This window comes from Hemicordylus capensis, chromosome 15, assembly GCF_027244095.1.
Source record: "Hemicordylus capensis ecotype Gifberg chromosome 15, rHemCap1.1.pri, whole genome shotgun sequence".
NCBI classification, from domain to species: Eukaryota; Metazoa; Chordata; class Lepidosauria; order Squamata; family Cordylidae; genus Hemicordylus; species Hemicordylus capensis.
Genome location: NC_069671.1, coordinates 1,867,612 through 1,894,563, shown reverse-complemented (window position 1 = coordinate 1,894,563; position 26,952 = coordinate 1,867,612). Strand labels below are relative to the sequence as shown.

Here is a 26,952-nt window from a genome sequence, read left to right as displayed (position 1 = left end):
GTATAAACCAATGGAGTCGGTATGTGCATTGATTGTGGTGTAGGATTGTTACTGTGACCTCCCTCCTGCCCACAGCTAGGGGAAGAATGAAGTGGCCATTGGCTGGCTGGCCTCTCTCCCATTTGTATCCCATCTTCCCTTCACAGAGTCCAGGGCCGGGGTTCTCAAACTGGGGTCATCAGATATGGTAGGACTAAAAGTCCCATCATCCCTAGCCCCAATGGCATTTGGCTATTGTGGCTATGGATTATGAGAATTGTAGTCATAGGGACATAGGAAGCTGCCATATACTGAATCAGACCATAGATCCATCTAGCTCAGCATGGTCTACACAGACTGGCAGCAGCTTCTCCAAGGCTGCAGGCAGGAATCTCTCTCAGCCCTGTCTTGCTGATGCTGTCAGGGAGGGGACTGGGAACCTTCTGCTCTTCCCAGAGCGGCTCCATCCCCTAAGAAGGGGAATATCTCCCGGTGCTCACACATCATCAAGTCTCCCTTTCATATGCAACCAGGGCAGACCCTGGTTAGCTAAGGAGACAAGTCATGCTTGCTACCACAAGACCAGGCTACTAGCCTGGATAGTTGTATATTTCCGTCAGGATCAGAGAGGGCATAATGTCCCTGACACCAGATGCTTGGGAGCGTTGCCCTCTTTCCTTCAATGGTGAGTTTCCCAGAAGCGTCTGGCTAGCCACTGCCCGATACAGGATGCTGGACTGAATGGGCCTTTGGCCTGATCCAGCAGGGCTGTTCTTAAGTGATAGTCTCCTTTTTTAAAAGGGAAGAGCTTGCGTTGGGAACATGTACAATGAATGGCACTTCTTGTCTCTGGCCTGCCCCTCTGACACAAATTCTTCCGCGCACTGGTATCATATCCCATTGCTTCTAGAACTGGAGTGGAACCAGTTTGCAGAGCGGAGTTGGTGACCGGCCACAAGTCAGGCCTTTCAGTCTAACTTGAGCAGGTTTGCTCTCGAAACCTGGCAGACCCCTGACACACGGATCTCTCTCTCTCCCCGGACGGTAAAACTGGAGCTTTCATCACCACTCTAGGCACAGATAGCATCTTCTTTGCTCCAAGAATGTCTTGAACGCAGGAAGTGAGGTTTCTCGGGTTTAAACCTCTGGGAAGCGAAAGGCAACTTTTATCAGTGCCGTTCTTTATGAACGTTCTTTAAATATTTTTCGTTAGGCCTGTGCTTGGAGCCGACGTGCTTGTTCTTTCTTCTCTGAGTAGCCGCGGGGTAGGGGCAGCCCAAAACATTTTGCTGCCTCAGGCAATGGACCATGTGACCTCCACACGCCCCAATTGGTGGGCAGATGCTCAGCATTCCTTGCAGCAGTGGTGGCACGTGAACCCTCTGAGACCGGCAGTGGTGGTAGGGCCATGCCTAGCTTATGATGTGGGGGAAAGGGGGGGAGGAGAAGCCGGGGGGGGGAAGAGGAGGAAGGGGGGCGATTAACAGCATGCTTCAGTGGGATGAAGATGGCTGGTGTCAGAAAGCAGCAAGGAAGTCCCCTTAGCTAAGCAGGGTCAGCCCTGGTTGCATATGAATGGGAGACTAGAAGTGTGAGCACTGAAAGAGATTCCCCTCCGGGGATGGAGGCACTCTGGGTAGAGCAAAAGGTCCCAAGGCAGAGCATTTGGGGGTTCAGGACGTGCAGGCCCATTGGGGAGCAGGGTGCAGGATTCCACCTGGCCTTCTTCCAGCACTGTGCAGAATTTCAGGGCTGCAATGCAAGAGGGAGAGACAGAATAACTGGCAGGGTTGTATCCTGGCACTGTTTCTGCGTATCCCCCCAAGATCCGGTGCCCTAGGCGACTGCCTAGGTCTGCCTTGTAGACGGGCCAGCCCTGCTGCTGGACTCTGTTTATACTGCTGCGAGTTTAGGGTAATCACTGTGTAAGTTACACCGCCTGATGACTCAGAGGATGTTCCTGAATAGCTCTGCTAATCGCTGCTGTCACCTTTGAAGGCAGCTGCCCTCAAGTCCAGCAACTCCAGCTCCCACCTACGGACCCCTACAAGAGCCACATGGCCAGTCTTCCAGATGTTGTTGACTACAACTCCCATAATCCCCAAGCAAAAGCCATCGCAGCTGGGGATTCTGGGAGTTGTAGTCAACAACATCTGGGAATCCCTGTTAGAGGGAACACTGCACATGTCTCCCGCCTCAGGTGTAAGATAGATAGCCTCATCCCCCTTTCGCCCCTCCCCGGAGGTATGTGTGTGAATCACTGAAAGAAACTCTCTGCTGTTTTCTAGCAGACGGAGATGGAGAAAGGATTTGTGAGGAGGAGCCTAGAGGATGCATGAGCTAGCCCATGTGGGTGGGAGGGAGAGCTGGTCTTGTAGAGCAGGGATTCTCAACGTTGAGTCCCCAGATGTCACTGGACTTCAACTCCCAAAATCCCCAGCCCCAGCGGCCTTTGGTTGGAGATTATGGGAGTTGAAGTCCAATAACATCTGGAGACCCAACGTTGAGAATCCCTGTTGTAGAGGGCATGGCTTGGCCCCTTTGCTAAGCAGGGTCTGCCTTGGTTTGCATTTGGATGAGAGACTACATATGTGAGCATGGTCTGCTGCAAGAGAGTCTTCTTAGGAGATTCAGTGGTAGAACATCTGCTTTGCATGCAGAAGATACCAGGTTCACTCACTGGCAGTGGAAGCATCTCCAGTTGGGGCTCAGAGAAAGTCCCACCTGAAACCTTGGAGAAGCCACTGCCAGTCGGTGTGCAGTACTGAGCTAGATGGAACAAGGGCCTGACTCGGTAGAAGGCAAGCTTCCCATGTTCCTGTATAAGAAAGCTGAGGGCTTCTGCTCTCTGGCAATTCATAAAACTGTTGCTGACTTTTAAGGCTGTCCTGCTATTTCCAGCTCCATCCAATCCCAAATTTTTGTGTAAATAAACCAGATATTACAAAGACATCATAAGGCTACCGTGACTCTCCTTCCAGAATCTAAGGCACGCAGCAAACTCTTGGAACTTCCCTGAGACAGAATATGCAATGCCACACAGGAAATTGCATAGCCCTTGTTTTGTTATGACATGGCAAAATGCCCTGTGCTCAAGACTTCTATCATAAGTGGGGTGTTTCCCAAACGACGTGTATACCAAACCTCTTTAGAACATAAGAACAGCCCTTCTGGGTCAGGCCCAAGGAGGCCCATCTAGTCCAGCATCCTGTTTCCCACAGTGGCCCACCAGATGCCTCTAGGAAGCCCCACAGGCAAGAGGTATGTGCATGCCCTCTCTCCTGCTGCTCCTGCTCCCCTGCAACTGGGATTGAGAGGCATCGTGCCTCTGAGGCTGGAGGTGACCCACAGCCACCAGACTAGTAGCCATTGATAGATCTGTCCTCCATGAATCTGTCTCAGCCCCTTTTGAAGCCATCCAAGCTGGTGGCCATCACCACATTCCATGGCAAGGAATCCCATAGATTAATTATGTGCTGTGTGTGAAAATCCTTCCTCTTGTCGGTCCTAAAATTCCCGAGCTTCAGTTTCATGGGGTGGCCCCTAGTTCTAATGTTGAGAGAGGCAGAAGAATTTCTCTCTGTCTACCCTCTACACTCCATAGATGATTTCATACACCTCAATCACGTCTCCCCTTAGTTGCCTCTTTTCCAAGGTAAAGAGCCCCAGACGCTGTAGCCTAGCCTCATAAGAAAGGTGCTCCAGGCCCCTGATCATCTTGGTTGCCCTCTTCTGTACCTTCTCCAGTTCTACAATATCCTTCTTAAGATACAGTTACCAAAGCTGTATGCAGTACTCCAGATGTGGCCACACCATAGATTTGTATAAGGGCATGATAATATTAGCATTTTTATCTTCAGTTCCCTTCATAATGATTCCTAGCATGGAATTAGCCTTTTTTACTGCTGCAGCGCACTGAGATGACACTTTCAATGAGCTGTCCATCATGGCCCCAAGATCTCTCTCCTGCTCAGTCACCGACAGCTTAGATCCCATCAGTGTATATGTTAAGTTGGTGTTTTTTGCCCCAGTGTGCGTCACTTTACACTACTTTCAGCTACTGTGAAATTAATTTAACCGTTTGGGGTCCTTAGATGCAGTGTTCCCTCTAAAGCATGCATGTATGCACACACTCACACGTTTTTTGATGCCCGCTCAGTTAATTTTAGACCCCACTTAGGCTGAATCAGGAAGGCCCCACTCTGAATGCACTTGTGCGCACACAGCCTTGATACAGTACTGCTGTCCCCAAAAACACCCTCATTCCGCACACAGATGAAAAATATTAGAGAGAACACTGCTTGGGTTCCCTATTTTGGGAGGGATAGATTAAAAAAATGTCCTGCTGTCAAGGTTTTCCAGCATCTTAGACTATGTGTTTATCAGATTTCCGGTGTTTAGATGCAGATAATCGTATGGTTCAGAACTTGTGTCCTTGAAGTCGACTTTGATTTATTTGGCAGCTAAATGTGAGACCTTCTGCTCTATACAGGCTATATGCTGTTTATCCTGCTAGTTTTTAAAATATATATATAAAGTTAGGTATCTAGTTTTAGTATATGACTTTTGTTCACAAAAGTGTGTGCTGTTACTCCAAATTACAATCGTGGTGGTGGTGGTAACAATTTGTGAAGAGCCTCAGGCTACAATCCTATGCAGCCTGACTTGGGAGAAAGTTCTTTTGAGCACTGAAATTTAGTTTGCTGGAGAATTTGGTGAAAGTCTAAGCCTTGCATCATTTTTAAACAACTGGCTTAGTTGGTCCCACAAACAACAATATTTCAGGGTTAGCCTGTTTCAGTAAAATCAAATCAAATCAAATCAAATCATATTCTGGCACTTTAAACAAATGCATTTTAGGAAGCTGCATTATACCAAGTCAGATGACTGATCTCTAGCTCAGAATTGTCTGCACTGACTGGCAGCAGCTTCTCCAGGGCTTCAGGCAGGCGTCTGTCCCAGCCCTACCTGGAGATGCTGCAAGGGAGTGAATCTGGGACCTTCTGCATACAATGCAGATGCTCTTTCGCTGAGCTACGGCCCCATTTCCAATGGGGAATATTTTAGAGTATTTCCATGTAGTCACCCATCCAAATGCAAACCAAGGCAGACCCTGTGTGTGTAGCCAAGGTGACAATTCATTACCAGAAGACCAGTTCTCTTCCATCTTTGGTAGACAAGATCCTGGGTGCAATGAAGTTCATCCAGGACTCTTGGGACCAACAGGGTCCTGCCAACACGCCTTGTATTGTTTGTCTGGAGTTCTTTGTTATTCCGACGTCTGCCCAAGTGAAGGATCCCTGCTGGTGGATCACTCTACAACTGTACCAAATTTGGTTCAAATAGGTCCAGGCATTGCAAAGGAGACAGAGAGAGAGAGCTGGATGATCTCATAAGCTAAGTAAAGGTAAAGTGTGCCATTGAGTCGGCGTCGACTCCTGGTGCCCACAGAGCCCTGTGGTTGTCTTTGGTAGAATACAGGGGGGGGTTACCATTGCCTCCTCCTGCACAGTGTGAGATGATGCCTTTGAGCATCTTCCTGTATCGCTGCTGCCCAATAGAATTGTTTCCCTAAGTACTGTAGGCTAAAAAGGACTAAAATGCAAGTGCTGTATTTTCATTAAAAGGTATTTCTAATGCAGGTAGGCTGATTGCAAGATAACGGTTTCTGTTAGATTATTAGTTTCTCGTTGCATCTTTGCAAAATAAAAAATAAAGCTATAGTTTCTATTTTCATTGTCCTTTTTGTTAGAACACACACATACACACACACACACATATATATATACATACACAAACACATTCAGAGGTGCAGCTAGGTAATTTTGGCGCCTGGACCTAAAGGCCTTTGGAGCCCCTGCCCCCTCTTGCTGGAGGCTCCCCTCCCCACCCCCTGCAAGTTAAGCATCCTCCTCTTATACACGCACACAAACTGTGACACATGCAGTATTTTTAACACGTCGGTCCTTGAGGGCACAAACAGCAACTGATTCACAGCAATGTAAGAACATAGAACAGGTCTATTGATGCAAATATCCATGGGCAGAAATATTTCAACACATGACTTAACATATTCCCTTCCCACATATTCCACCCCCAACCCCCACCCCGGTCTCTAAAGCACCCGGCACAGGTCACAATCACACACAGGCCAGCGGCAACCAAACCACCCAGGACAGGGAGGAGAGCTGGTCTTGTGGTAGCAAGCATGACTTGTCCCAGGCAGGGCCCACCCTGGTTGCATATGAATGGGAGACTTGATGTGTGAGCACTGTCAGCAGGATGGAGCTGCTCTGGGAAGAGCAGAAGGTCCCAAGTCCCCTCCCTGGCAGCATCTCCAGGATAGGGCTGGGAGAGACTCCTGCCTGCAACCTTGGAGAAGCCGCTGCCAGTCTGGGTAGACAATCCTGAGCTAGATGGGTCTGACTCAGTATATGGCAGCTTCCAATGACAGACCAAAGAGGATTTGGGGGGGCCCCCCAGGGGGTGCGGAAGACCTGAACCTTGGCCCCCAAAGTCCAGGGGGAAGAGCACCCCTGGCACTGCTCAGGACCACCCCCAGAGCAGGGGTGTTCACAGGTTTCCATCATCACATTTCCCACCGCCCTTGCAGCCTAGCTAGATCCTGAGGTCCAGGGACACAGATGGGCACCAAAGATTACTATGTGCAAGCTTCCTGTCAAGTCAGCAGTGAAACTTCCTCCTCGCAGGAAGGTTTCTCAATCTGAGGTGAGCGACGCCCAGGCGTGGCATGTTTGTGAGTGAGGGAAAAGGGGAAGCACAACGTTTTCTGGCAGAAAAGCCGCCTTCCCCCGAAAGCAGACCTATAAGGAGTCACTCTGCAGACACACACTCCAGAAAGGCAGCCAGTTGCCAGTGCTGCTCAGCTTTGCCCCTCCTGCAGATATTGGCCTCCAGTTCCCATAATCCCTGGCTATTGGCCACTGTGGCTGGAGATTATGGGAGTTGTCAACAGCCGGGGGCCCCTAAGTTGAGTAGGTGGCCAAGTTGAGACAAATGGGTGGCCATGCCCTTGCATATGACATCATGTGTAGGCAGCTTGGCCCCAACACTTGTGCACATGCGAAACACAGGAGAGGGGCACAGGTAAGAGACGGTCCCATGGACGCTGGTGAGCTCCCTACACCCCTGCATATGTTGTTTGTTAATGTGCAACAGATATATATATATATATATATATATATATATATATACACACACACACACACACACACACACACACACACACACACACTAGCAGGTGAGGCCTGTCATTGACCAGGCAAAGTCATTTTGCATATATCACACTTATAGGAAAGTTCAAGCAATTAAATCTATGTCATAGGTTTTTATTTATTATTATTATTATTATTATTATTATGCTTTGAAAAGGGAAGTAACAGAACAGTTTTAAATTTGTAGGATTTCCCCGTCAAACGTTATTAATTTTATTGGATAATTATCATACATAGTAAATTTGAATCCTAGCAAATGTGAATGTGAGTTCAAGACAGACCATCCTGGAGAGAATCTATCTGTGTGGCTGCTAAGAGTTGATGGCACCTAATCAATCAATCAGTCCCAGAAATGTCACATAAGCCCTATCCAGACATGACCTACAGGTGGCTATACAGACAGTCACGTTTTTGGTGTGAGGGGCTCTCCATGTGCTGAACTTGAAACTGGGCTGTTTTGATATGTGCATTGAACAAAATGTTTGAGCAGGCATGTGGAAGAAGGTCCCCAGTCCCCTCCCTGGCAGCATCTCCTAGATAGGGCTGAGAGAGACTCCTGCCTGCCCGCCCCCTCGCAGAAGCCGCTGCTGCCAGTCTGTGTAGGCAATGCTGAGGGAGCTAGATGGGCCAAGGGTCCGACTCGGATCCCTACTATGCCCCTAGCGCGGGTCTCTTGCATGCCATCGCCTTGTGGCCCCATTGCTTCCATACCCCCCCCGCCCCCCGCCCCCCATTCTTGCACGTGGAGACACAAGCAGCAGACCTCCTTCCTTCCTTCCATCCAGAGAGAGGCCAGCCCAGCCCAGCAGCAGCAGCAGCAGCAGCACTCCCAGCCAGGCTGCCGAGGATGAGGAGCCGCCGCAGACAGAGAGCTTTTCCCTGCGACGCCTGCTACCCACCGCCTGCAAACACCCAGCCACGCCGGGCGGGGGAGCCCGCCCAGCCTCCCGCCCCCGTGGGGACTCCGCCGCAACGCCTGCCTCCTGCTGCTGGGCATGATGGGAGTTGTAGTCCAGCCGCCGCCCCCCTCCTCATCCCCTGCTTTTGTGAGCCGCCCGCCCGCCCTCCCACGAGGCGGCGGCGGCGGCGGCTCACAGTGCACAGCTTCTGGGGGCTGCTCCTCCTCCCCCCCCCAGGCACGGGAGGGAGGCGCCCCCCGCTCAGGTCCTCGGCCGGCGACGGCCCCGAGACACGCGTGTCGCTCGCGTGTCAGGCGGGGCTCCTTCAAGCAGCCCCCCCCCTCCGCCCTAGAGAAGCCTCGCAGTGGGGGGGAGGAGGGGGAAGAACGGGGGCGCCCCACCAGGGGGTCGCAGAGGCAGCTGAGGAGAGACCCCCCCCCCACACACACTCTCTCCCTCAGGAGCAAGGGGGGGTAGTCTGCGCCGCGGGCTGAGGTCGCCCCCCCCCGCTCAGCCCCCCTCCCCTCCTGGGGGCTGGAGGAGGCGCGGCCGTGGCGGCGGCGGCTCCCCCCTCAGGCCCCTCCTCCTCCTCCTCCCTCCTCCTCCTCCAGTGGGGCCTCGGCCGCCATGTTGTGGTGCTGCTGCTGCTGCGGGTGAGGCGGAGGCTGCGGAGCCCCAGTGGCGGCCGCCGGACGGAGGAGGACGGAGACGGCGACGACGACGGGGTGGGGGGACGCCGAGCCGCCGCCCCCCGCCCGAGCTGCGCCCCGCGGTGGGGTGGGGAGGAGCAGCAGGAGGAGGAAGGGGGCGCCCCACCACCACCACCACCACCACCATGGCTGCTGCTGCTGGGTAAGGAGGCGGCGGCGGCGAGCGGGGCAAGCAGGGAGGCCCGGCCTGGGCTGTGGGGGGTGGGGGGTGGGTCTGCCCTCAGGGCTGGAGGGGGCAGCCTTTCTCTGGGCCGCCCCGCCCGAGTCCTGCGCCTCTCTCCCCCCGCCGGGCAGGGGGTCTGCTTCGCCCTCCGCTATGGGGCGGGGAGGGGGCGGTGGTTGCTGCTGCTGCTGTTCGGGCTCGGAGTCTCCACGACAGCCCTGCGAGGTCGGGCAGTGGGTGGCTGGCAGCTCAGCTGGCAGCCGGGTTGTGTGTGTGTGTGGGGGGGGTGTATTTGTGTGGGGGTGGGCAGCAGCCTGAGAGGTGGTCGGGCCGCGGGGTTGGGGGCTAGCCCAGCCCAGGCCCTCCTCCAGCGCTCCGTCTGACCCTAACCCCCCAACCCTAATACATAGGGGCAGCCGGGGGTGGGTGGAGCTGCTGCTGCTGCTGTTGTTGTTGTGGGACTACCACCCCCACCCCACCCCCACAGTTTATTGGGGTGGGAGCTGGAGTTGCTGGACTACAACTCCCATCACCCCCTTGCTGCACTTTCAGCTGGTGGTTCCACATGACCTGCAGCCCGAGTGTCTGATGGGGACTCTCCAGCTGTTTTTGTTTGTTGTTGTTGCACTACAACTCCCATCATCCCCAGTTGCAGTATGTTGCAGCTGGAGATGATGGGAGTTTAGTCCGGCAAGGTTAGCCGCCCTCGGGCCCCCGCCTCCTGCAACAATAGAGCTGGGCTCATGGCTGGCCTAAGGCCCCCCCCCATGAGTGGTGGTCTTCTGCTGAGGTCAGGTTTGAACAGATGCTCTCTCCCCTCATTGGCAGCGTGCAGAAGGCGGATCCTATACATTTTTAGTAGGAAGTAAATCCCAGTGGGTTAAATGGGGTGCACTCCCCAAGTAAGCATGCACAGGATGCTTACCTTGCAATGGAGTCCTGTGCATCTTTTACTCAAAAGTAAAGCCCTTTTGAGTTCAGTTGGTGTGCTCCAGGTAAAGCACGGAATTGCTATGTTCGTCTTTTTGTGCTTCTGAATATTTGTCTATCTCTGAATGGTATGCGTGAATAAATATGGCCTGTTTAGGTCTGCAGCTGATTCTTTTGTAAGGCAGAAAGCGGAATTTGTTCTCCTCTCTTCCACTCCGGTTCCCCTTTTGGAAACCTGTTGTGTTTCTCTTCTTCTCAGAGGGAGAGCTAGGAGTTTTGTGTCTATGGTCTTCCTTGATGCCTCTTCAGATCAGTGTTATCCTCACCAAATCGCCTTTGTGCTCCACAGTTATTCCAAGGAAACTCTTCTCTCCGGTTTCCATACTTGCAGATTAGACTACACTGAAAAGGGTGGTGGTGGAGGAATCCACCCTTTTGCATGACTGAAATCTATGCTGCAAGTATGACAGGGTGATTACAGCAGTCCTGAAAACCGCCACTTGCCAAGATGCTTGTGGCAAGTAAAAATCGCCCTCGGGCACCCAGGGAGGGAGCTTAACAAAAGTTGGCTCTTTATGTCCTGTAGGCCGCAGCAGACTAAACATTTGTATATAGATGGTGAAAGTATGCAGTGGGATGTCTGTATGTAGTGGTACTGACAAGCAGAAGGTTGCTGGTTCGAATCCCTACTGGAATGTTTCCCAGACTATGGGAAACACCTATATTGGGCAGCCGTGATATAGGAAGATGCTGAAAGGCATCGTCTCAGACTGCGAGGGAGGCGGCAATGGTCAACCCCTCCTCTATTCTATCAAAGAAAACCACAAGGCTCTGTGGGCGCCAGGAGTCGAAATCGACTTGACGGCACACTTTACCTTTATGTAGGAACACGTTGGTTAATCGTGTTTGTGGACTAGTAACTTCTGTAGATGTATTTGCAAGGCTGAGTTAGAGGGTCTGAATGGTAGTTAATCTGCACGAAGTGCTCTTGAATGTGTTCCCAGGGGAGAATTGTAGCTCTTGTGGATACAGTACACATGTTTGCATAGGAAGGGGATTGTGATGTCACATTAATAATGTTTATATATATATATACACACACACACATATAAAAACTTTCCAACCAAAACGTTTCCAAAGTGCTTAAAGGGATGTTGGGGATGGAATTTGAACAGTCATCCATCCACCACCAATATAAGAGAGTCACAGTTTGAAAAAGGTACCTCTTTGCCCAGTTAATAGGGGTTACATTCTCCCCTTGCCCCCATCTGCCAGTTCTTTGCAAGGGGGGCTACTTTGTCTAAATTAATACAACTTTTTGTATAACGCTGTACACAGTGTGGGATAGATGATGCTTACAATTCCCTTACAATGGAATCAGCATTAACCATCTGTTCTGAATATTTATTTATTTATATCTATGTCAACTGCTTTGGGGACTTGTGTAGAAAAGCGGTATATAAATATTATTTGTATTCATAGAGGGGGAAGTTGAGGGGAAAGAACAGGTGGTTAATGCAGATTCTATCATAAGGGAGTTATAAGCATCATCTATCCCACTCTGTGTAAAAAAGAAAAGAAAAAAGGTCATATTCATTTAGACAAAGTAGCCCCCTTGGAAATAACTGGCAAGTGCAGGGCGGGGGGAAGGAATGTAACCCCTACTAACACACTAATTATTGGGCCAGAATGAAGCTTTGTCCAAGAGACCCTATCTCCCCTATGCAGGTGATGCTTTTCCTACGCACTCTACACAGGTGACACTTTTTGTTTCTCTTGTATAATAAGCTGAAGACCCTTGTTCTATCTGTGCTGTTTCAAATATGGGGTGCCGTTTGACTAGGGAATGTAGGAAGCTGCCTTTTTGCTGAGTTAGACCATTGGTCCCTCTAGCTCAGTATGGTCTACACTGCTGTTTAATGGTAAACCACCCAGAGAAGTGAGTTTGTTAAATAAATAATAACAAAAATACACTCACTGGGAGTAGCTCTCCAGGCTTTCAGGCAAGAGTCTTTCCCAGCCCTACCTGTAGATGTTGCTGGGAATTGAACCTGCAGACCTTCTGCATCCCAAGCAAGAGCTCTACCACTGAGCTACAACCCCATCCCCAGCTCCCCTTGCTAAGCAGAGTGTTGCTAGGGATACCTGACAGATGACTTGCAGGCTTCCAGGTGACCTGGCCCTTGGTGCTGGGCTTCAGGATTGCCTTGAAAGTAGGTAGAGATGAATGGCTTCGGCTGTTCTTGCATATAGTGGCAGAGTATTGCTTGATTTTGTTGATTCTGAAGGAACTTCAGTTCTGTACTCTGTATTATAAGCGTGATTTGCTTTTCCAGAGGTCAGTCTAGTTGTAAAGGAAATAACTTAGAAAATAACTCATTGAGATCTTTGCTTCTATATGATCAAGGGATGCTGCTGGTATTACCATAATGAATGAAGTATTTCTGTGCAGAGTGAAGTTTTATAGTTGCTAGTGAGTCCAGTAGTATTCCTGTAGCTGCAGTCCTATGCACATTTACTTAGAGGTAAGCTCACAGTGGGACCAGTGTTCTCTAACAGGGATTCCCAGATGTTGTTGATTACAATACCCAGAATCCCCAGCCAAAGGCTACTGCAGCTGGGGATGCTGGGAGTTGTAGTCAACAACATCTGGGAATCCCTGCTAGAGGGAACAGTGAATGGGACATACCTCTGAATAATCGTGCATAGGGTCATGACTCGGAATCTGGCCTTTTGCTTGATTTGTAGGAATCTGTAGCTCACTAATGAACAGCCTTTGGAAGTCCAACCCTGAATCTTCCCACAGGTGCTCAAAGGCCCCTGGTAAGCTATATCATATCATAGGAGGGATGATATGCCCCTTCCTCATCTGGAGTGCATGTGTTCCCTGCATACCATTTGTGGAGGCTGAGCTGCCGCTCGGTGTCAGTAGGGATGGGGCCGTAGCTCAGTGGTAGAGCAGCTGTTCTGCATGCAGAAGGTTCCCAGGTTCAATCCCTGACTAGCAATGTGCACAAACCAGTTTGGAGGCCCTTTTATAGACCTCTGAACCGGTTCAAAAGTCCAGCAGTTTGGCCGGTCCAAAGGTGGGTGGGGTAGCTTTAAGGACCACTGTATTTCCCCCACCAGTGCTGTGCTTTAAAATGGTCCCACAGGGCGGCAGTGTGCCTCCTTGCTGCCCTGGTGCGTGGTGGATCGGAAGTGTCCAGTGTGCATTATGTGTGTGCTCGCACCAGGCACTTCCTGGTACTTCTGGTCCACCACACAGTGGGGCAGTAAGGAGGTACGCTGCCACCCCGTGGGACCATTTTAAAGCACAGCACTGGCGAGGGAAACACGGTGGGTGGGGAGGGCACCCTCCTTGGTCCTTAAAGCTATCCCCCCACCACCACCATCTTTGAACCAGCAGTCACCAGTTTCATGCACATCCCTATCCCTGGCAGCATCTCCAGGTAAGGGCTGAGAAGAACTTCTGCCTGAAACTTTGGAGAGCTGCTGCCAGTCAGTATAGGGAATACTCAGTCAGTCAATGTATTTGTTTAGCCATAATGAAATATAACAAAAATATGGTTCAAAAATTGGGTTCAAACATCATGAAAACCACAGAACACTCAAAAACGCAAAAAATTGACTCTGAATAATTTAGAACAATTAAACAAATGTCAGCGTGCCACATACTCTGGCAGAAACTGACAGGCTGTTTAGAAACAGAAAGTAAGAAGCTGTTACTAGGTTTCTTATAACCTGGGCCTGGTGATGTAGGGATTACTGGGCTGGATATGGACCATTGGTTTGACTTGGTGTAAGGCAGTGTCCTGTGTTCCCTGGCTAGCTGGAAAGCCTCTGAATATCCCATGTATAGGTCAGTGTTTTTCAATGCAAAGCCTGGGAGCCAGTGGTGGTCCCCATCAACCCTAAGTGAGGCCCCCGACTATTGTTTATTGGGCCAGTATGAAGCTTTGGCCAAAGCTGAATACTCTGCACAGTCTCTCTGGCACCATGCAGAGAGGGCCATTCTCACTTTGTCCAGCATGTGTGGTGGGGAGCTCCTTTAAGGGGAACAAATCGCAGACGTGCTGAAAGATGAGCTTGACATACGACCTGACAGTGTTCCCTCTACACTGACAGCAAAGTAGTCCTGAGCTGTGTACACAACCAAAGTATGTCTTACATGTATGTAGCCAACTGGGTGGGATGCATCAGGCAGTCCACACAACCAGAGCAATGGCACTAAGTCCCAACCAGCCAGAATCCAGCAGATTACATGGACCATACCTGCAGACCAGTTAGCACAGTCCCCATGGTTGAATGCAGCCCACTTGGATGGTTGATTATGCCCAGCCCTCTGAGAGAACCCATTTTGATCTGACTAACCCAGAAGACAGAAAACCATGACACCCATCATCTTGAAGCTCAACCTTTTCAACGTTTCAAGATGGGCAACCCTCAAGCAAGCAGTGGGGCACCTCATCCACCTTGCCCGTTCCTTCCAAAGAAATTCAGAAGACCCAGCAGACTAATGTTGCCAGCCACGCAAGTGTACTGAGCCAAGGACACTGGGCAAGTTAGTTCAAGCTGGGAAAATAATCTGTCGCAGTGTTCAACACGAAGCTTACTTCAAATAAATCAGTTGCACTGTAGAAGGGAAGGACATCCATAAAGACAGTTCGCTGTTCAAAGTATATTGCTATATGGACAAAGTTGGCCTACTTAGAGTAGGAGGTTGCATAAACAAGGCCAAGCTGGATCATTTAGAGTGCATGATCGGAGTATCACGCAGAATCCTGGACTCCATGTTGCTAGGAGCCTCATATCTCACATGAGACCCTGACCATATCTTTAGCTGAAGTCTCAGCCATTATCAATGCAAGATATTTAGTTCCTGGGAATCCCATCATATTGACGCCAGCTCCTCTACTGACAGAAAACTGTAGCCTGGACAGCACCACCAGGGCAGTTCATTACGAAGGACCTCTACAAACTCCAGTGGAGGAAATCCCAAACACTGGCTAATAACTTTTGGAACCGGTAGAGACAAGAAGACCTCATGTCTCTGTAGACCTGAAGTAAGTGGCCAGACAGCAAGACCAACGTCAGAGAAGGTGACATTGTCCTGCTTCGAGACAAGGAAACTGATTGCAGTGTGTGGCTTATGGGAATCCTCGCCAAAGCCATTCCCAGTGAAGATGGGAAACCATCTAAGATTGAGGTGAAGACAACCAAGCAAGGAACAAGACGAACCTTTGTCAGGCGGATTGTCAAAGTAATACTGCTTCTGTCTGAGGAGGAAAGTCAGTATGCAATAAGCTGTTGGACAGAAGCCAAATTGTTATAATTTGATATCCAGTCTAAATAATAGAATCCATCAGTTCCAGACTGGGCATGTATTGCCTCAACAGCTTCACAGGTTTAGTATGCATGCAAGTAGCAAGCCACGTTAATATTGTTAGACTTCTTGTTGGTGTAAGTAACTCTAGAATGACTTAGTCTATCTTATTAGATGAACTAGAAGCCATGCTGATCATGTAAACAGAGAGCAGCTCGTACAGCCTGTTTAGAATCAGTGTCTAGGGAATAGCTTAGTTGGGCTGTCTCCGTCTGAGAGCTAGTGAAAGCAGTGGCTTCTTCTTTGCCTTTCTCCCTGCTGATCCTACCTGCAGTGGGGGAAATGCTCTCTCTGGGGAAGAGAGAAAGACCTTTAACCCTCACTTGAACCTGGCTGAAGACAATGGTCTTTGGAGCCCTCTTGAGCCCCAACACTGTCTTGGAAGGTGTGCACAGAGTCCTGGGAAGTATTGCCCTTCCCAGAGCTCTCTTAAAGGGCCCTCCCAGCACTGAGCAAAATGCAGCATTGTGCAGAGGTGAGCACTGTGGGAAATGACTCTCATGTTGAAGTTCTTCTTGCCAAAGTGGCCCCCGCTTTGGGGGAAAAGCACAGGTGTGGGCATCACTGCATATACTCAATATGCTTTCAGCATCCTTACTACTAATTGTAAATGGTGGATCTTTTTGTCTGTTGCTTTACAAACTCAGAACTTGGCATGTGTTGTGATCCATCAAGTACTTTTAAGTATGTTATCAGTTTGAAAATGGTGATATTTCAGAAGATAGGACATCAGAGTGGCTAAAAGAATTGAGTGGTGGATGGAGGCACACTGGGATTTGTTAGGTGACTGCTGTTCACAAGGTACTTGCACAGCTTCAAGCGGTTGAATACGGGTATTGCTTGGTTGCTAGAAGACTGGAATTGCAATCTGCTGTGTCATTTCATGTGGCAGCAAGCATGAAAGTATCTCCTGTTGCCTGGTGCCATGTTGGGCTGTGTATTGAGCTTGTATAACTGCAGAGGTGTGACAGAAAGAGGGGGAAAGGCTGAGATGAATGCACAAAGGATACTTAATTGTTCCAGGGCAGAATTACAGATGGTGGTTATGCGTAAAGAGAGATATAATCAGGTATGAGGAAGGGAGGCTTTCCAGCTTTGATTTAAAATAAATAATTAAATTATAGCGCTCTTTGGAGAGTGTGATTCCAGTTGCCTCCACTCTGCTCACACAGGAAGTATTTTTAATGGGTAGCTAAAGTTTTAAATCTTGGTAAGTGGTGTCATTTGTATTCTTAACTAAGTTTGCATTAGAAAATGCTTTGCAGCTCATTCAAATAACAAACACTGTTGAAGGAAAAAATATTTGTGTTTTTGTATCACTTTTAGACTGGTGGTAGCAATGTCTGTTATTGAAATGACTGCTGGTAATGCACACTTGGCTACTTACTATATTAAACAAATAACTTCTGCTAAAAACATCCTATCCAAAACAGGCAATGAGCCACCCATACCTGCAGAAGTAAAGACTGAAAAGCAAAACAGAAAACTCTAAGCCCCTATGAGGTGGCATGCATGCTGTGCTGTGTAGCACATTACCTGGCAGTGGAGTTTCTCACGGAGGTAGGATAGGACAAAAAGTGAATAAGAGATTCATTTGTTGTACTTCTGCTTAGATTGTACGTGATTTATTTATGCCATCAAAGAGTCTCAAGTTGCTTCAGAGGTTAGTTTAGCCTTGTTTCATTTTAAGAGTTTCTCTTTCTGCTCATTTACAAAAAAAATCCCTTGAGACTGTTACCCCAGATCCTGCAATAACTTGGAATGACAACACATACGGTAGGAAAGGGAACCTTCTCCACCCAGGCTCCAGTGCGCACCTGTTCCTAAAGGCTGTCCTGCAGATATTGGACTTTAATTCCCATTGACCTGACTCTTGCCCTCTGTGGCAGGGAATTATGCGAACTGTAGTCCAAAAACAGCTGGAGGGCCGATGTTGTGCAGCCCTTCTCTAAAGTATGCTGCATTGTTCTGTAGTTCGTGTTTTCTCCATACTTCCTAGGTGATAAGAAATCTCTGGCTCAGCTCAGACATCATGCCAAACCATGGCTTGTGCTGATCATGGTTAGACCCTGGCCCGAGTTTCCAAAGTGAGAACAGGCAAGTCGTGGTTTAGAGCTACCCCTCGGCTTTCACTTTCCATCCTCTCTGCACTCCTGTCTTCACCATGTAGCGGCCACTGGGGCAGAGTAATGTCTATAGCTATGGTTTGTCATCATAACAAACCATAGCTACACATCTTGAACCATGTTTTTTTGTGATGTCTGAACCGAACCTCTGTGTTGACATCTGGAGTAGTAATCTTTTCTTGAGGATAAAGTTACCCTGCTTGTCTGCCTCGTGTGTAGGACTGACTGGGTATTGTGTGTTAGGTCATTACCATAAGGCAACGAGCAAGGTGTGGTGCTGATTCTCATCTCCAGAAAGCATAATTCCCTTTACTAGTTGATCACAGAATCATATCACATCCCTGTTAAGTTGTTTTCTCAGGCATGTGGCTGTGGGATCACACCCACCAAGAAGGCCTTGTAAGGGGTACAGAATCCCAGGCTGATGTGCTTGCTAAGGAAACATTTTCTCTCAGTCATCTTTAAGTTCGTGTGACTTTGCTCCCCTATGCAGAGTGTCTCATTCCCACCCTTTTCCTAAGCGTTTGTTCCGTTGCATTGTGACATCACCTGGCTTAAGATGACAGAGATTCTGCTGTTCTGACTTCTTTTCTGCCTTTTTCAGACTCTGCGAACTGCCTCAATAGGTGATTGCACAAAGACCGTGCTGCTTGTTCTGGTTAGGCATAGTTCTTTAGCAAGTGGTCTTTATTGTACATTGTTTTTCAGGCCTTGATAGCAACCGTGTTACGTGGGCTAGATGGAAGCTGTAGGACTGAAAAGGAGATTATATTCTAATTACTTGGGAGGAGATGATTTCGGAGCATAATGGGTTGCAATGTGTTTTCTCCTGATTTTGCCCTTCAGCCATATTTGTTTTGTGCAAAACAGCAGTTTGTTTAGAAGCACTCTTTTTGTTTGGGCTTCACACGAGCAATTTCAGATCTGGCCAGCACGTTACATCTTAGGATGTGCACCAGTATCCACAAATCTGCTTGCCAGCTTACCAGAGTAGCAAGTGCCCCTTGCCCTCTGGCAAGCAGGACACCCAGCCCCACACAGATCTCCTTCCCAGAGGTCTCAACTTCCAGGGCCATTTCTGAGAAGGTAAGAAATGGCAGGAATCCTTTCTGAGCAGTAGGAGGGCTTGAGCCCTGTTTCTTACCCTCTCCATTTCTCAGTGCAAACGAGAAAAGATCTGTTTCTCTCCTAAACCCTCTGCTTGTGTGCCAGAAAGGCTTTGGGGGAAGAGAGGTGGTTGACGGCCAGCACAAACAATGGCTGGTTTGTGATCTAATCCTAAATGTGCTGACCCCTGGACATGCATATATATATTCAGGGTCTCTCCCCACCCCTCCCTTGCACATGTGCGTGGACTCCTGCGCTCGTCAGCATACTTTTGGCTTGGTTGACAATTGTACAGAACAGCTCTGATCAAGGAGTGGAAGCAAGGCAAGCAGCCATGATCTGTCCGCGTCTCCCTTGGGGGTGGGATTGCCTTGAATTCAGCGGTAGTCGGGTCTGAGAACCCTGGTCATTATGGGAGGGTGCAGTCTGTAAGGAAGGACTGGCAGGTTGTGGGAAGGGGTTGGCTCTCCATTTTCCCCCTGCAACATGACAAATGTGTCTGGAAACATGGGGGTTGAAAATGTGGCGCTACTCCACTGTAGCTTCCTCCCTGTAAATTGTGTCCTTATGATACTGAAATAGGAAGCAGAGAATCAAATTGCTCAATATCCATTGCATTATTCTAAAAATAAAATGTGATGGCATAATCAGATTAGTGGAACTAAGAAAGACCAGAGTTAAGTTAGGCGAGTTTGCGACTTGGGTGAGTAAAGCTCAGGCTGCCACGATGTCAACTTCCAACTTCTTACGCACAAGAAACTAGTTGGCATTCTCAGAATTGCTAACCAGTGATGGGTAATCTTCTCCAAACGTGATGCAGTTTGGGACCCAGTTTACCCATTTAAGCTTGGGCCCAATTTGAATAGGGCTTTGTTGCCACAATATGAGAGGGATGTGCGCGGGGGGCGGGATATAGCAAGGAGGCGGCAGCAGACGAGTCGCCAGCATTAAGGCCTGGGGAGCATTCACAGCTGTTGGGATGGATGAGGAATGAAGTTTCATTCCAGTTTGGTTCCTGGCTCAGTGGGAACTCTTCACCGACACCAGGAAATATTAAGAACTTCATTCCCCATGTTTTGTGGCATCAGTGAACCAGGAGGCCTCTGTCAGCCACCAGTCCCCGTCGCCCCAGCATAAAGATAAGCATAAGTGGGGAGGGGGGGCTGGTGGCACTGAATGAATTCCTTCTGGGGTGGGGTGTGTGTGTTGGATTCGATTTGCAAAGGGCTGGTTTGGGGAGCGGAGTGGCAAACTCACACCCTCTCTATGTGATAACCAGCCTTGGAAAACCAATGGAAGACTTTATTACAGCTCACTCAAAGAAGGCAAATTATCTTAGCCTGGGAAGGCCCGTGGGTCTGTGGCCTGTTTGCTTCCTAGAGATGGAGACAGAGCTCAGCTATTGGGTAAAAAAGTAATCGAGTCGGTGTCTACTCCTGGCGACACCAGAGCCCTGTAGAATACAGGAGGGGTTTACCGTGGCCATCTCCTGCGCGGTATGAGATGATGCCTTTCAGCATCTTCCTATGTTGCTGCTGCCCGATACGGGTGTTTCCCATAGTCTGGGAAACAGACCAGCAGGGATTCGAACTGGCAACCTCTGGCTTGCTAGTCAAGTCATTTCCTGCTGCACCATTAGGTGGCTTCTCGGCTATTAGGAACGTCCCCCCCCCCTCCCGGCAATTACTAGCGGGCGTTTGAAGAGCATTTTATTAAGAACATGTCCACTGAGTCCCGTTTCTTCCTTTGGTAGGATAAATTGTTTGGCTAAAAGTAATGCACAAGGCTGAAAGCATTTATAAAACCATTTGATAAAGTTCACATGAATTATTGATGCATTGGAGAAATGTTTTTTGGAAGGAGACATAGGAACAGAAGCAGCTGCCATATACTGAATCAGACCATTGGTCCATCTAGCTCAGGATTGTCTACCCAGACTGGCAGCAGCTTCTCCAAGGTTGCAGGCAGGAGTCTCTCTCAGCCCTATCTTGGAGATGTTGCCAGGGAGGAAACTTGGAACCTTCTGCATGCAAGCAGGCAGGTGTTCTTCCCAGAGTGGCCGCATCCCCTAAGGGGAATGTCTTGCTTTGCTCACAATGTCTTGCTGTGCTCAATGTAGTCTCCCATTGGAATGCAAACCAAGGTTAGGCTGACAGAGAAGTAACTGGCCCAGAGTTTCATGGCTGAATAGAGATTTGAACTCGGATCTTCCCACTCCAGCCACTATACCACACTCGCTCCTGTAACCAATGTCTAAATGTGGTTCACAGTCAAAATAAAACATCCATAGTTAAATTTAAAATAATAAAAAAATTGTGTCTGGCCTGTACCATTTCAGACTGCAGGTAGGGACGTGCATAATGCAATGCCATTTTAAAAATGTTTCACAAACTAGAGAGCCTAGTCTAGAATCCCTCCTTCTAAACTGCTAATTTCCACATGCAAGGGTTTGTCTTTTGTATGGGAGAGCGTTCTCTCATGTTAACCTCCACCTGCAGGCTGTATTGCCTCAGTGAGAGCCAGGCCTTGCAGAGGATAAACACCTGGGAGGAACTGAATTAAAATTCAAGGTTATGTTAGCAAAGGCCATTGCTTGGGAGTTAAAGCAGAGCCGCATTGGGAGTTGGTTGAAAATCGTCCCTCCATCATTCCTTGTGTGGCATGTTAGTCTGGATGTCGACTGCTGTGTGTTTTAGGAGGTAGGACTTGGGTGGAATCTTTGCCTGTTTTTGTGGTCTGCACCGTGAAGGATTCAAAACAACAAAAATGAATAGTGTTGAATACACAGCACAGAGAGGGCTAGTGGAACTGGGTATTTTTAGACAAGAATGTGGAGTGCAGTGGGGGGAAATCACGAGGTAGTTGTCTTTAAATATAAATAAATGTCTGTTTATAATGTGCATGTTTGTTTAAATGAAAAACTTAGATCCTGCCTCTCAGACCCAGGGCTTGCAAGGTGATTCTTAAACAAAAACCCAGTGAAACATCATCAGTAGGAATTAAAACCGAGCGAACGACTGAATATAATCAACAGCAGGTGTGAAACAAGCTAAAACATGACCCGCTAAAAGCCATGTAGAACAAAAAGGCTCTCTTAAAAGTAGCGAAGGGAGAGGCTGGACAGATCTCCCCAGCAGGAGAGAGTTCCCCAGTTGTGGCGCCATCACTGAAAAGCCCCTGCCCCTGACACTGGCCTCTGCCTACACACAGAAGACAGTGGCAGGCCAGAGGGCAGGCTTATAAATAGCCACTTGTCTGCTTGTTTGTGCAAGTAAAACTTGCCTCCAGGCAAACAGGAGGTGTTGGTAGTGTACATTGGATTAGAAGGCCCCCTGCCATTGATGTGCCACAAATTTAATTTTTATACCGCCCAAAACCTACGTCTCTGGGCGGTTTACAACAGAATGAGTTTTACAAATGAGTTGCACTGGAGTGCATTGGCCCGTGGGCTAGTAAAAGTGTTTGCAGGCATGTATGTTGTGTACACCTCTTCGCAAAACTATTGTAAATTATTGTATAACTATTGTAAATTCCCTCTTCTTCCTTTGGTACTAGGACTTGCATCAGCCATAGAATAGACTTCCAGTATGCAAAGGTCTCATCAGATTTGGAAGTGAGTGTCTTTGGGTCTCATTGTGACTTGTAGTACTTACATTGCATTGACTTGGAAAAGAATTGTGTTGAAGGGGTCTTGAAGGCATATGAAGAAAAGCTAAAGGAACTGTGAGTTCAGCACAGAGTGGATGTTTCCCCCCCCCCCCCGACTTCTATTTGCAAGCCTGTTACGATGCTGATTTGTTGTCAAATATGTAAAATCACAGCGTCTGAAGGGACCTTATACACCATCTAGTCCAAGTATCTGAAAGTAAATAAACCAAAAGTTAGCAGAGCAACCCTATGCATGTTTTCTCAGAAGTAAGTCCCATGGTGCTTACCCTCGGGTAAGCGTGCAGTGGTTGCAGCCTACATGATCTACTGGAGATTGGCTAAGAAGTGGTGGGTTCACATGACCAGAAGCTAGGCCAAACGTTATGAAACACTTGATAGCTGTGACAGCATTGTGGAGATAACCAGCTTAAAAGAGTGTCAACTACTCTACACTAAGGGGCTGAGGTTGGCCCTCCAGTTCCGATGGTATAGATAGCTCAACCTCCGTTAAAAAGTCAAACAGAATCTTCCGTGTTTTGCTCTTCTAGGAGGACAAACAGGCGACCTTTAGAGATGGTGGCATTTCTATTTAAAGCATGGTGTTGGCGATGGCGAGTCGTTTTGGCAAGTATGCTGCAAGTCCAGTCCAAAGTATGAGAGAGTGCCACTCCTGTGCACAATACAGCCGTAAGCTGGGATGTTGTTTTACCTCGGATCTATTGAGCCAGGAGGCAGTACAGCCAGACCCAGGCTGGACATTTTTGCACCGGCCAACTTAGAAGCTTTCTTCCGCATGCTTTCCGTGGCATGACCCTTGCCACTTCAACCTCACAGGGCTAGGTTTTACAGGCGATTGTCCGCATACAGTTTGCCGTCTGGGCCTGGCCTCTAGACTGTATCAGCCAGGGGTGTCGGGGGCTGATAAGACTTCCAAGGGGAGTGGCATAACGTTTTGAAACCAAGATATGTGGATTTAGTTGTCAATGGAAACCACTTCTGTGGAAATATTTTGCACTGATCCCAGCCAAGCTTGTGTTAAAGGAAGAGAAGGGGTGTGGTGGTTTACATGAACGCACTCAGGGATACTGGTAACTAGGCCTGGAAGGAGCAGTGTGTGCAAATGTGCATGTGTCTAGGGGAGGGTGCCCTTTTCGCCAGCTCTCTCTATTGGAAAATCTTCTTGGGCCCTGTAACAAATAGGGAGGAAATGGCAGCTCAAGGGATGGGAGAGGGATGCTGGCCAAGAGTGGAAGGAAAGGAAGAGAGAAATGGTTTAGGGCGGGGGGGGGGAGACAAGCTGGTCCTTGAGAAAGCAAACTAGCAGCCTTGTTTGAGTGGACTAAGAACAGTAGAATTAAAAGGGTACTGCTTGGACTAGATAAAGTAAAGTGTGCCGTCGAGTCAGTGTCGACTCCTGGTGACCACAGAGCTCTGTGGTTGTCTTGGGTAGAATACAGGAGGGGTTGACCATTGCCATCTCCTGCATAGTATGAGATGATGCCTTTCAGCATCTTCCTATATCACTGCTGCCCGATAGAGGGGTTTCCCACAGTCTGGGAAAAATACCAGCAGGGATTCAAACTGTCAACCTCTGGCTTGTTGCTAGTCAAGTCATTTCCCTGCTCACTCTAATAATTATCGGGTCTGTTTTGTTTCACTTTACGGTTGTAAGCCAGCAGTGAGCCTTATTTCATTTTCAGTGTTTTGAAGCTCAGCAGCTATTTCTAGCAAATGACATATGGGGGCAACCTGAGGGAAATAGTGGGTGATTCACTTCCTGAAACGTCCTGTCCCCTGGTGGCAACTTGGTACAGTTGGCACAGGCTGCAGCCGTGGTTCTGCTGCATGTGCTTATTTATGCGGGTAGTTCTGGCTTCTTCTGGAGGCCCAGGAGGTTCTGCATGGGCTCCCATGCATGAAATTATGGATTCGTAAATCCTGCTGGGCACAAGCTGGATTGGGTTGGCTGCAGGCATCTGTCCTGCACTCCATGGCCCTTTCCCCTTCTTGGCGCTCACTGACTTGCCCTTTGGCAGAAAAGGGTAACTCTTCCTCGTGCACTGGTTGGAACCTACCTCTCCCTTTTGCTCCTGATCAGTTCTTCTAAGGAATCCCTTTATCAGTAAGAAATGGGATGTTCAGCACAGCACATGCCTTTACTTCAGGGCACTGCAGAAAGCCCGCTGCCTTTCCAAGGCGGCAAAACTGGAGCTGCCTGCTAGAGAAGAACTAAGCTGGGCAGTGGGGGAGCCAAAGAAACGGACAGTGAGCATTTTTAGAACAAGATACATGATTTACAAGTGCTCTGGGTAATTGCACAGTGGGGGCACTCATGGAGAGAGGTCTGTAGAGTTATGCGCTTTCAAAATGGAAAACAGCATATTGTAGTATTTTACCTAAAGAACTATTTATATGGTTCATGAACCCTGGAAAGTAGCAAGAGTGGTGATATACACAATTATGTATATTCAGTGTTTGAATTGGAACTAAAGAAGCTGAAATGTGAAATCTGTTTTGGAATGCCCACATTTTTAGAGAGCTGGACTCGGACCGGGGAGACCGGAGTTCAAATCCCCATTCAGCCATAATACTGGCTGGGTGACTCTGGGCCAGTCACTTCTCTCTCAGCCTCACCTACTTCACAGGGTTGTTGTGAGGAGAAACTTAAGTATGTAGTACACCGCTCTGGGCTCCTTGGAGGAAGAGCGGGATATAAAATGTTAGATAGATAGATAGATAGATATCGGAGTTTGACCACTCACTAGGCAAACTCTGCCATTTGTAATCCAGTGCTGCATCTCGAGAATGTCAGGAACAGTTAGCTGACTACTCTTATTCCCATATACAAAGTCTGGCTGAGCTAAATGGTTAGTCTTTTGTTGGGTTTGCAGCAAAATGATTGGCCCCAACCTTTCCAAAACCAGGGGTAATCATTCAGTATATGTATGGAATTGTGCTCACAAAGGGATTAAATAGTATTGACCATCTGCACTGGCTCCTTGAACTCAGGGTTTGAAAAAGCTTCTCAGAGGCGGGTGAGTAATCCATTGGGGTACCAAGAAATTTGATGCTAGTGTCTAGGAATCCGCAATGCTGATTCATCATTTTCAAAGGGCTGGTGCCTCAAAACAAAAACCCCTGATATGATTTCTAGGAATGTGAAGTATCTTTCCAGCCCTCTCTCCGTCGTGTTATGTCTTGCCCTTAGCACTGCTAAGGAGAAGAGGCTGTGGTTTTGTTTCAGAGAACGATAGGCTGCCTTCATACCTCAGTGCTCATGACACTCTTGTCTGTAGCTATACACATGTATTGGGACCTGTGGAGAGCGGAGAATCTCCATCCAGAACCTCTGTGGCTTAAAAACTGCCCACACCTTTTCAGGGTTTTTTTTCCCCTATGGTCATCAGGTCCAAAAAAACCTTTTGTTAATTAAAGTTTAGGTTCTTATGGTTCCATGGCAATTGCATGTATCTACATATATATTTCTTCTTAATTGCCAGTTGGCTCTGAGTTCATCCTTCTAGTTATGAGTCTTCCTTATAAAAAGGAACAGGTATATCTGCCTAGATCTACCATGCATTTAGAAACAGCTGAAACATTTATGTCCTTTTCCTTCCTTTTCCAAAAGAGAACCTCAAGGCAGCTGAAACAAGTGCTCTGCAATGCAGTTAGTTTCAGCAAACCAGTGAAGGGGCTTTTCTGGGTCCAGTGGTCCCTCTAATTTGCTTTTCATGTGATTATTTTTATAGTTGGAGTGACTTCTCTAGGATCAATGCCCTACAGTGATCAGTATGGAAACCACTGGAGATCTAGAGCAGGGATTCTCAACGTTGAGTCTCCAGATGTCACTGGACTTCAACTCCCAGAATCCCCAGCCCCAGCAGCCTTTGGTTGGGGATTATGGGAGTTGAAGTCCAACAACATCTGGGGACCTAAGGTTGAGAACCCCTGACCTAGAGGCAACACCGGGCCTCTTGGAATCAGTAATGTGGGAAGGAACATTGCCTTCACATGGGCAGGGGCTCTGACTAGGTCTGTTGGAGAACTTGCCTAGAGAGAAGAAGGTGGTGAATTAACTCTATTCGCAAAGGGCTGGAAGTGACCCTTGCTTCCAGCTGATCGATTTTTAGGATCCCCCAGTGCTGGGGGCTACTGTTAATGCGTTGAATAATGTACTGCATTACTAACTCACTTTATTTTTATTGGTGTATTTCTATACAAGATGTATGCAAGCAGGCAGTCCTTAAGGTAACCAGGGCCCAAACCGTTAAGGGCTTTAAAGGTAATAACCAGTGCCTTGAATTGAATCTGGAAACAACTGGATAGCTTAACAATTGGTTGGATACAAAACTATCTAGTTTCTAAGCTGTCAGTTTAGCTTGACTTGTTTGTCATATTTAAACAAAAACATTTGTATGTTGCTTGTTGAGCTGTAACTATAGGTCATTTTTGGTTCCTTGAGTGCTGATAGCAACGCTAACACTTTATATTACCAACCGGGTGAAATCTAGTTGGCTTGGTGGCAATAAAGAGAATGTCCATTGCGAAAAGAAGCGCAAGAGAGTTCTGGACTTCATTTGTAGTGAAATAAGGTCTAGTGACATCCACATGGGTAAGCAGATAGTGCCGTTGGAGGAAAACTTGCTGCTGTTCATACTCCTGGTAGCAAAAATGTGCTGTGAACAGGGGCATTATATTCTGGCTAGGCACTCATTATAATCAAATTATGCTCTTTGTCTGTATGCAGTGAACCTGTCTTCTTTATTAGA

The 26,952-nt window shown here is 48.3% G+C and overlaps 1 protein-coding gene across 19 annotated transcripts in view; it reads left to right on the top strand.

Annotated features, from left to right (window-relative positions):
* MTMR3 (myotubularin related protein 3) overlaps window positions 1–26,952 on the top strand; it is an 81,822-nt gene continuing 54,870 nt past the window's right edge. For 8 of the 19 annotated variants that reach the window (XR_008312511.1, XR_008312510.1, XM_053280055.1 and 5 more), the window contains exon 1: window positions 8,155–8,965. The gene's annotated coding sequence lies outside the window, so the exon portion shown is untranslated. Of the gene's footprint in view, window positions 20–8,151; window positions 8,966–22,131; window positions 22,149–26,952 lie in introns of those variants that run through there. The other 11 variants (XM_053280052.1, XM_053280046.1, XM_053280042.1 and 8 more) reach the window with 7 other exon arrangements.